Consider the following 11,176-nt stretch of genomic DNA (forward strand, 5'->3'; position numbering starts at 1 on the left):
ACATAATGTCCATTCTTTAGTTGAACGGGGCCCGCGATGGCTAGTGTGCCATCCTAGTGAATTGGTATCGTGGGTGACCCCACATTAAATACTAGTTACCTAGTGTTATTGGTATAAGCTTGAGACCATGCTTGACGGGTGTATGTTGTTGAGATGTAGCAACTAGTGCCATGTTTGACAACTATATTGTGGTCAAAGTGAAACCAATGGACTATGCTAGATGGTTAACTGCAGACAGTCGAAGTGTAACAAGTGGTTTACACAATTGATGTGCCATGCTAATTGAAGTACAATAAGTGGTATGCCATGTTAATTGAAGTGTAATAAGGGATGTGCCATGCTAATTGAAGTGTAACAAGTGGCAGTACACATCATGCTAGATGATGTGTATAATGATACTCTCATTGCAGTGAAATAAGTGGTGAGTGTATGTTGTGTTTGTGCCTATAAATGTATCGTGGGATTAATTGTAGAGAAAGCAATTAATTGGAACGTTGTGAGATAGGTGAAGAGCACTGCGCGTGTCGCACATGGAGGAGCTTGTCTATATCATCTCAGAATATTATTATTTCGTATTATTTTGTTGGCCATGTGCCAAATGATTATACAAATTATTAATGCACACTTGTGCATGGCATTGCTATATTTCTAGTACGTATGTTAATAGAGTTTGTTATTTACACTAAGTGTGAGAATGCTGTTTTTGTAAAAGTGGAAAAGCAAGCCCTATTAGTGTGAGAACAAGCTCCAGTTATTTACACTCACAGTGTGAGAACAAGCCCTATTAGTGTGAGAACAAGCTCCAGTTATTTACACTCATCAGTGTGAGAACAAGCTCTAGTGCTTGAGCTATTTTTGTAAAAGTGGAAAAACAAGCCCTATTTTGTATGCACAACTATTATTAGCTCCTTGGGCTATATATTAAATGCAATTCTTAAAACACTCATGTTGTGGAAGTGGGAGCTACACGCATGAGGGGGGAGATTGCACCCAATAGTGTGTTGATGGTGATGTCGCTCTATTTTTCTTGTTCTTTGCTATGCTTTAATCTTGTCAATTAGATTCAAGTCTATAGTTTAATCCTTGATGTATATACATGAGGTCCCGTGATGATAGGTCTATAAGGTTCTTAGGACCCGAACATAAGGGTTTTTGTCGTAGAAGCCTTAAGCTTCTACCATCTTGATGGAGATGCAACGAGGCTTAGGGAGTGGGTAAAACTCTATTGAATGGGGCTTCTATTCCACTCATAGGTAGGTTTTTGAGTAAATGGTGGTTGCCAGGTCTTTGCTTGGGCATTGTATTTTCCTTGGCTAGCTAAGGTACTCTAGGGTACCCACTCCTTCCTTCTTTCTTAGTGACCTCCCTAAAGGGTTGTTAAGGTTGAAGTTTATGGGGTGATTTTTGTCTTTGCCACTTGATGTCCATAATGGTTTGAGGGGGTGGTCGACGCAGTGAGGCGAGAGGAGTGTCAGGGGGTTACTTGAGGTGATGGCTTATAAGTGGAGAATGGGGCTTGGGATTGTAGGAGGGCAAAGTGCCCATTACTATATGCATATAAAAGTGGGCAAAGTTATGAGAAGAGTGTGTGAGCTATTCCATATGCAAGGGATTATAATAAATGCCTTGGGCATATGTATAAAAGGGGAGATTTCTATTCATCAGAGGCATAATACAATAACCAATTTGTTTGTTGATTCTCTCTTTTGCCTCATTGCATGCCATTTCTTCTTCTCCGATTGGTGTGTTAACCTACTTTCCATAGCACTCCATGCCTTGTGGTCCTTCTACCACCCTCACCCAAATTAAACGTCGTAAGTGCAATTCGCTAGCATGCTATTGCAGTCCTTCAGCTCTGTTCTCTAAAATAGGTTGGTGGGGAGGCCACCGTTTAGCCAAAGGGCCTGCTGATTTGTGCATAATAATGGCCATACGGTTGGTATATGTGCCTTACTCATCAACCGCTTGGGCAGCGTGATAGTGTAATTACCTTCTTGGCCCGTGATTATTCCCTGGCTAGGTGGATGACATCGACACCCTTGTGATATAAGGTCTTGTTGGTTGTAAAGGACGAGATTTAATCTCAAATCAAACGTAGATATATGAGATGATTGTGGGAGCCATGTGTGGCATGGTGCATTAGCATTGGAGCCAAGGCATTAGGGAGGAGATGGCTTGGTTCATGGGTACTCAAGCATGACTCCACCTTCTCATATGTATTTGGTTGATGATGGTTATCTTTTGTAATTGGCTTAGCGGTAATATTGGTGGATATACACATGTATGAAAGCTATGTATTTTTCTTAGCATGATGATTCACTAAGATGGTGAATTCTTATTATGCGAGGAAACTATAGCAAGGTAGAGTGCCCATTGTTATTTGCATGTAAAATTGGACAAAGTTACGAGAAGAGTGAGTGTAAGTTATCCCATATGCGAGGGGTTGTAAGTGCCTTGGGCATATGTATAAAAAGAGAAGATCCCTATTTTGGAGGCATAATGCAAGTGCCTTGGGCATATGCGAGGGGTTGTAAGTGCCTTGGGCATATGTATAAAAAGAGAAGATCCCTATTCACTGGAGGCATAATGCAATAACTAGTTTATTTGCTAATTCTCTATTTTGTTGGGCATCTAGTTTGTCGTGTAGTCAAAATTTTGGTGACCTATAGCCACCAAGGGTGCCCACACTACATTGTTCAAGTTGGACCATCACATGGTGCCACACTGGATCACCCAGATGCTAGATCATTCCACTATACCGTCCTAGAGTATCCATCCAAAAACGAAAGCACACCACCAACAGATACATGAGAGATGCATGCTCTGGCATTGAAGACATCGCACGGTCACTCTGATGGGTATTTACCAGAGATAGGAGATGGAGATTCCATTGAAAGGCACCATGATTGCATTGGGCATCTACTAGAGATAGGAGATGTCACCGTCTCCAATGCAATCATGGTGCCTTTCAATGGAGATTCCATTGAAAGGCACCATGATTGCCATGGGCATCTACTATAGATAGGAGATGTCACCGTCTCCACCGCACCTTGCACGAATCTTTTAAATGGCTCTCAGCTCATCCTTCAGGACATTCTTTACTCTCATATCCCTTTCCGCGGGGCATCATTTCCCATTTAGCCTTATTCATTGAGTGTTGTAGTCACTTGTCATTACCATCTGTGTGTTATCTTACTCATTGTGTGAGGATCACACACTAGGTGTGCACGATATGATGAAGGGCATGTAACAACATCTTGGGAGTAATGCAAATGTTATTTACAGTATTCTTGGGGCTTGTAATGTAAGGCTATTTAAAGTATTCTTGTCATTGTGCTATGCTTGTATTCTAATGTGTCTTAGTCTCTTCATGCATGCATTATGGTGTGAGTATTGAGGACTCTAGGCATATTGTATAGAGGAGAACCACCACTTTAGTGTATTGGGCAACCAACCTTGTAGGGGTTTTGATAGGTTTGGGGTACCCTCATCCACACCAAGGGGACGTTACGGTCCATGGGAGGGGATGGATGCAATCGATCCCCTCCTAAGGATAATACTCTCTTTCACTGTAACTATGGGGGTCACCTAAAACTTGTAAGACGTAGGTTTAGTTTCAGTATAAAATTCAACTTCATGGTAATCGATAATCATGGATTGGGAACTGTTTACCGCATTAATGGTTGCTACGGATGGTACAAGGGGTGGGTGGCCTAATGAGGTCCATGCCTCACAAGGCAACATGTTCTGGCTAGCCCTAGCACCAACTAAGGTGGGGAATACATCTAGGTGGTCTTTTGGGAGAGCTCTAGATCAAGGCGAGTGGGTTTTCCACCATTGGTTTTGTTTCAAATACATCAAGCACGAAGATGGATGTGATTTCAACACTATCCAATTGAACAAACCTTTTTTGAAGCTTCTATGAAAGAGTGTCTATGGTCTCAAAACGTGGATTCGCCAATCCTTAGAGTTGACAGGCTCTTGTGGGAGCGGCACATATTGTTGGTCCTTATCTTTACCATCCAACATCTCTTGTTAACAAGCTCTACAGATATCAATAGATGTGGTGTGAGCTTCTATGTTGCATGCTTTATAGATATCGCACTTGAAGCGGTCTAGGCAACTGTAGTCGAAATGTACTCTATTCGCTTGAGAGAACTCAATGGGAAAAGGTGGGGCTACTGATAGGCCTCCCAAATGATGGTGTATGTTCCAAAAGACTTTCAAGATATCTTGTTGGTTTTGCTCTAAAGTTTGGGTTCTTTTAAATAGCTCCAAGAGGGTTTCATATGCGAGACATTCTATATGAGAACCTCATCGGGTTGTGCATCTAAGGTATCATCCTCCCAAATGTCTAAGAGGTCCGTCTAAGTTCTTTTGGGTAGTGTTTAGACCTATGTTCAGCCGCTCCTATGGAATAATCTATGGGGTCGTCATCACAAAGGAAAATGGTAAAGTTTGGGTCGCACCATGAGAACTACCAGTCTCGTGCATGTCAAGTTGAGTTATCAGTGGGAGGATGAATGGCCTCCGTTTGACATGCATGTATTTCTTGCCACATATCAGCAAGCTTGGCTTGTGTCAAGTTAGAGAAAGGTGACAAGACCCTAGAGACACTCCCACCCTGAGGTTAAGGTTAGGCTATCACTCAATGCCATGAGTGCCAATGATAAATTATGCAAGAAGAATGATGCAAAAATGAGCACAAGTGCTGGATTACTAGATTTCTTGTGAGTGTATCGGCCCAATGCAATGTAGATGCTGAGGATGAGCTATGGTGCCATAGGGTGCCCTCTGGAAGAACCTCTACCACAAGCACCTCAGCTTCTCTACCCCTTTTGACTACTTTGGCGTTTTAGCCTTAGTTAGAGCCATGAGGCCAGGCCGGTGTGATGGGCGAACAAGGCGTTTGACAGTGCTGGTGTACCTTATGCACAGCTTTGGTAGTACTCGCCCTTAGTTATGCTTTAGTCTCTGTACTTTGATAGAGATAAGTGAGTCGGCGGGTCCCAGCTATTCCTGGGATATCAAAGGCGTAGCTGGCTTAGGAGTTGTTCGTAGCAGCGGTGGTGTTGGCCACGCGCCAGTAGTCGGGCCATAGAGATTCACTTCGGGCTGGGTAAAGGCAGTAGAGTAGCAACCGTAGGCAACACGACTGCACAAGCGAGTATAGTAGCCAAGGCTGCACAAGCGAGTACAGTAGTCGGGCCATAGAGATTCACTTCTCTTCATACACCCTCCGTTGTAGAGATGCAGAAAAAAAACGAGAGAGAAAGAGTGAAGCCTTTTTCCACCATTCAAAAAATAAGAGAAATGACACTGCTTGGTACAAATAAAAATCTCGCATTACAAAACAAAAAAACAAGAGAAACCTTATCTTCTTCCAAAGGGGTTCATGTGTGTGGAGAGTGAGTGAGGCCCATCATCCTAGCTCTAGGACCAATGTGACATTGTCTAAGTAGCCACCATAGCCACCAAGAGAAGGGAGGAGAACCCAAGGAATGTGGACATCTACTTAGACAAGCACCGCACTGATGAGCTTATGTAGTGGCCTGCCTGCCCACACTTGCCTGCGGGCCTCCGACCTGGGCACCTCACCCCTGAACCTCGGACACCCTCACCGATAGCACTCTGGTGAGATCAGGCTCCATGTCTGATCAAGCTCTACGTAGCTTATTATAAGCTACGTGACAGGTGCCCTCATCCACACCAACAAGGGCACGATATAGCCATTCTATAGGGAAGCTCGAGTGTTGCGGTCCTTTGGAGGGGATGGATTCCATCCCCTCCTAAGAATATTACTCTCTTTCACTATACCTGTGGGGGTCACATAAAACTTGTAAGACATAGGTTTAGTTCCAATATAAAATTCAACTTTAAGGTAACCAATGGTCATGGATTGGGAATTGTTTATCGCATTAATAGTTGCTATGGATGGTACAAGGGGTGGGTGGCCTAATGAGGTCTGTGTCTCCCATGGTAACATGTATGGCTAGTCCTAGCATTAAAAAAGGCAGGGAATACATCTAGGTAGTCTTTTGGGAGAATTCTAGCTCAAGACGAGTGGGTTTTCCACCATCAGTTCTGTTTCAAATACATCAAGCATAGAGATGGATGTGATTTCAACACTATCCAATTGAACAAACCTTTTTCGAAGTGTCTATGAAAGAGTCTCTATGGTCCCAAAATTTGGATTTGCCAATTCTTAGAGTTGGCAGGCTCTGGTGGGAAGGGCTCATATTCTTGGTCCTCATCTTTACCATCCAAGATCTCTTGTTAACAAGCTCTATAGATGCCAATTGACGTGGTGTGAGCTTCTATGTTGCATGCTTTATATATCGCACACCTGAAGCGGTCCGAGCGATTGTGTCAGACTTATTGGCGAGAATGCCTTGACCAGTGGGATGATTCTTCCCTATTTTCAAGTTTTTTTTTCAAGGATTAGTTACCTTTATGTATGTAAATGTGATTGATTTCCCAATCATGACATCTCTCATGTAAGGCCTTCTGAGGATCATGGTGTATGGTCTCTTGTATGACCCTCTTCTATGAAATCCACCACCACAAATGTTTGGTAAAAGCTTATCCTAAGGTATTAATCTTTATATCCTGAAGAATGCCCAAATGTTTAAGCGTGTTCCCATTGACAAGCTTGACCATGAGGCTTGTGGCTATAAGTGGTGGTGGGGTTCCCTATGCCTTTTATCAATCTTAGTGAATTATGTTGAGACCAGCACCACCATCCAAGATTGCAAAGACCATCATGTCTTGATAAATGATAGGTAACGACGCTCATTTCGTTGCTTTTTGAAATAGTGTCCCAACTTGTTCATGGACACTTTCAGCTATCCTTTTGTCTTGGGTATGGAGGGAGGGTGCCCCATGTGTGGCACGACTCATCCTCCTCATATTAAAGTTTAGGAGTGTGGGATCTTTAGCTCTCCCAGTCATCAAGTCGGGATAAGTATCTCCAAAGTTGATAGTTTCCTTATAAAAGAGATATTATTAGGACTTGAACTTATGAGGATAAGGAAGACTACCCCTTGGGTGATATTTGCGCTCATTTGGTTTGTAGTCACTTGCAGATGGGCTTGGACATGCCAATGTGTAAGACATGCATACTAATCCTCCCAAAGTGGTGGTGCCTTTAATGCGGTCATCACCCCAAAGAAAATATTCTGGTGACTATGATGCCATGGAAGGCCGACTTTCATCTCCCACTGACTCCTCCACTCTGCACAACCTCTATGTGGGATTCGGTTAGATTGCTTCCTTAGGTAGAGGCTCTAAAACTGGCTCTTTTTGTAGCTTCTTTGACTATGAACTTTGTCACACTTTGAGGTTCCCTTACTGGTTCTATGATTGAATCTTGAATAGGGTCTAGGATGTGCTTAGGTGGGGTTAGTGGTTTGTACTTGATCACTTGCTCAAGTACTCGCTCTAGTTTAACTTGCACCTTCCTTATAAGCTCTTGGGTTTGTTTCATTTACTCTTTCTTCAACATGGGCTTGCAGTTTCTTTAAAAGGTTTGTATAGTTAATGGGTTTCTTCTCTTTGGAAAGAGCTATTTTGAGCAAGAGATTGCTCGTTATCTCTATTGAGGGAGGAAACTTTGGAGCTATTGTTTGAACCACTTTATGGAATGACATTATTGTCTTTGTTTGTGTGTTACATTTCAGCATCCTCCTTGAGATTTTCTTCTTTTAGACCCGTGGTTCTGGTTCTTTGGCCTTTTCAACGGCTATTGTTATAGCCTTTAGGGCTTGCACCTCATGCTCTTTGGTTGTTGGCTTCAAGATAGAAGCCCGAGCTTTCTGCTTCTTATCTGCCTTGGTTGCAACTACCGTCATCTTGATCTAGAGCCTTGTGATGGCATTAAGGGGGATTATATGAACAAGTCTTCCTTGTATGCTTAACAAGCTAAGGCTCATTAAAGTAGTTGATGCTCCTACCCCACTGGGGCGATTATCACTCTCTTGGGACAATCCTTGAAAGCATGTTTGAATCCACACTTGTAATATGTTTCTTTGACATTGAGGTTTAGAGAGGTGGTCTACATGACATGTTATTAAAGTCTCTTGCTCTTTGTTGCACCATTGCTTCTAGAACAAGGAGGCATAGTCAATGTTGGGGGGTTGGTTTTGGATAATATCCATATGAATCATGTTGCTTATATAACTTGTAACTCTCATGTTCTTGACTCTCAGAGTCCATTGGGAAAGTCACCCTGTATTGTTATACTGGTGCAATTCCTGATTGAACTAGTTGGGGTGGTAATACTAAGCATTGGTGATAGTCTACACATACCTCTTGGTATAGGGTTTTGATAAATGGGGGCATTGGATTTTAACACCAGTTGAGAAGCACTTAGTATGGGCTATAGGGATAGTGTGGTGTTGGGTTTCCCTTTGGTACAAACAACGAGTTATACCATGGTTCTCATGTTGTTGGCAATGAGCACAATACTATTGTTATTTAGGCCTTAGAAGTGGACAATGGAGACTCCATGCTTCCATGCTTGCATAGTTTTGGTGACAAATTGCAAACTAAATCATATCTCTTTGTGGAAATAAATGTGTGTGTTGTGCTTTTGAGGAAGTGGTTGGGACTGGCCTTGGGGTTTCTCTCTTGAGACTGGCCCTGCTACTATTAGTAGGGGGTGCACTACTAAGAAACCCTATGTATCATGTGCGTTCAAGGGGTATTTAAAGAACCCCTTACCTGTAAAGTTTTCATGAATAAATGACCCCTTTTTCTTTATGGACTTACGGGTTTATTTTCTAAACTGATTAAAAAAACCCATTCTATAAATGTATTTTTATAAATTTATCTTAAAACTTTGAATTAAAAAACCCCTTCATTTGAACTCATGTGGTATACTTACATATTTTTAGGTGAACCCCCCCGAGATTGCTAGCCTAAATGGTTGAGCAGATTTTTTGCCAACTTATCCATACTCATTTCCTTGACTAGAAATCTAGCTGGTTAGTTACTTTAGCTGTTGAGGCTTTGGATGACATGTCCCATATCTCTTGGTTTGGGTGGAATGACTTCTATATTCTTATCTTGTAGATTGTCTACTAATTCTATTACCTAACGACAGTGGTAACACTCATCTCAAAGATGTAGTGTCTAGACCTACTGCATATAGAGATGGTCCTAAAGCGTCTTACTCTTAAGACCAATTATAAATTGATCAATGTGAGTGATAAGCTATCTAGTCTTTCAGCGCGAGGGCTACATCTCATGTGAAGATACATGGTTCTAGCTATTTAGTCCCACATTGTTTCCCCCTCCTCTTATTTGAGGTTATAGATTTGTGCGATGCGGTTCCATCCTCAATAAATAATCCATTAGGCAAGAATCCCACAATTATTGTGTATCTCAAGACCTTGTAGGAGCCGAAATTTTTCATGTGTGTTTAAAGATCTAAACCACTCACCTGCTTTGCCTTGAACAGAGCTTAGTGGGATCATTAATCCATCCCGTGGCCTTGCAAATTTGATCAAACTTCCATAGATATTGGATGGAATCTCTAGTTTTATCAATTTTTGTCATCCTCCTCCTTGAGATGTGGATTGGCTTTGTTTTGCCTAACTCTAAGCCTCTAGGTGCTATGTTTGTGACAAGCCCCCTTCCCATTTCAAATGTCATAATAAGCATGTCTTTTTCATACTCACATGATAGTGGAACATAAGGGTGGTTGTACAAACCTTTTGTTTCAGGATTTGGGATTTCTTACCTTGTGGGGTTGGGCTGTGTGGTTTTCAATGACATTTGTCCTCCTACATTACAAGTGTGGCTTGATGAACTACAATTAACTATATTATCGTTTCCAATAATTAGTCCAGATTGGGTTTGCATTAAGGGTTTCACTCTCATGTAATGTACTCTAGTCTTTCCTAAAGTAGGTCTGAAAATAATTTCAGACGTGTGTTATGGTCAAGCTACATTTTTTTGGGGGATATTTTTTAATCTTTTTTTTTTTGGCTAGGCTCACGTCTTTAGGTTCATACCTCTAGACTCATATGTCTAGGCTCACGCATATAGGTTTACATCTCATGTCTCTCTAGACTTGTGTATGTAGGCTTATCTGTGTAGGCTCACACTTTTTTATATGAAATAGGCTCACATATTTTATTTTTATGAAAAAGGCATACCTAAGGCACATACTTTTATGTAATAGGCCTATGACAAGGTTGGTGCAATTATTGTGGGTAATAATTATACTTTACGAAAGATAATAAAATTTCCTTGGAAATTGTATAGCTCGTACAGATTGTATGATAAGAAAATCCTCAAAGGTGGACATAAGTAGGTATGTCCTTACAAGTCTTTAGGACAATAATAATAATGGGTTAGCACAATAGGTATATCCTTTAAGGCATTAATAATGGGTTAGTATAGTGTTAGGTAAACCTACAAGTTTCTAGACTTATATCTGTAAGATCTATCATGGGAGTGAGATTTTACAGAATGTTTTACTATCTAATTTTTGTAAAAGAAAAGCTTGTGGAGCAAGCAAAGGTTGAAATCACCATGTAACCTATTTTTTAAGTAATAAAATCTATAAATACTTAAGCGGGGATGCTTTTGGCACACACTAGGGGGGCAGTTGGGACCCAATCTAGTGTTCTCTCTCATTTCTATATTTTTCTATTGCACGTGCTTCTCGAGGTCCTAGTTTCCCCTTTCAGTGGTATCAGAGAGTACCTTGGGTACACTTTGCCAAAAACGTGTGTGATTGGGGCACTTAGACGGCCCAAGACCAACAGGTCCTCTATGCGAAGGTGAAGAATGATGACAAGAAACCCAAGAACTCAGCACGGACAATGACTATCAGAGTGTTGATGACGTGATGGCCCATAATAATGAATATGCGACAGGACCCAGGTGCATAGCAAGGTGGTTTGCCGCCCCGGCGGGAGACCCCCCTCAACAAAGGGCCAGCAGGCAACAAAGCCAACTGGCCGACCCTTTGGAAGGAGCGTGCATGTCTCTTAAAAGACAAGTATTAAGACCATGTCATTTTTCTCTTTATACTCTCACCACTAAACTAAACAATGCTATGTGGGATTAAGGGGATGCTGCGTGGTAGCGCTAGACAAGGCACAAGAAGAAAAAGAAGAAAAAGAAAGAGAAGAGGAGAGAGAAAAAGAAGAAGAAGAAAAAGAAG

Source organism: Cibotium barometz, chromosome 21 (genome assembly GCF_041138505.1).
Source record: "Cibotium barometz isolate CiBa-2024 chromosome 21, ASM4113850v1, whole genome shotgun sequence".
Lineage (NCBI taxonomy): Eukaryota > Viridiplantae > Streptophyta > Polypodiopsida > Cyatheales > Cibotiaceae > Cibotium > Cibotium barometz.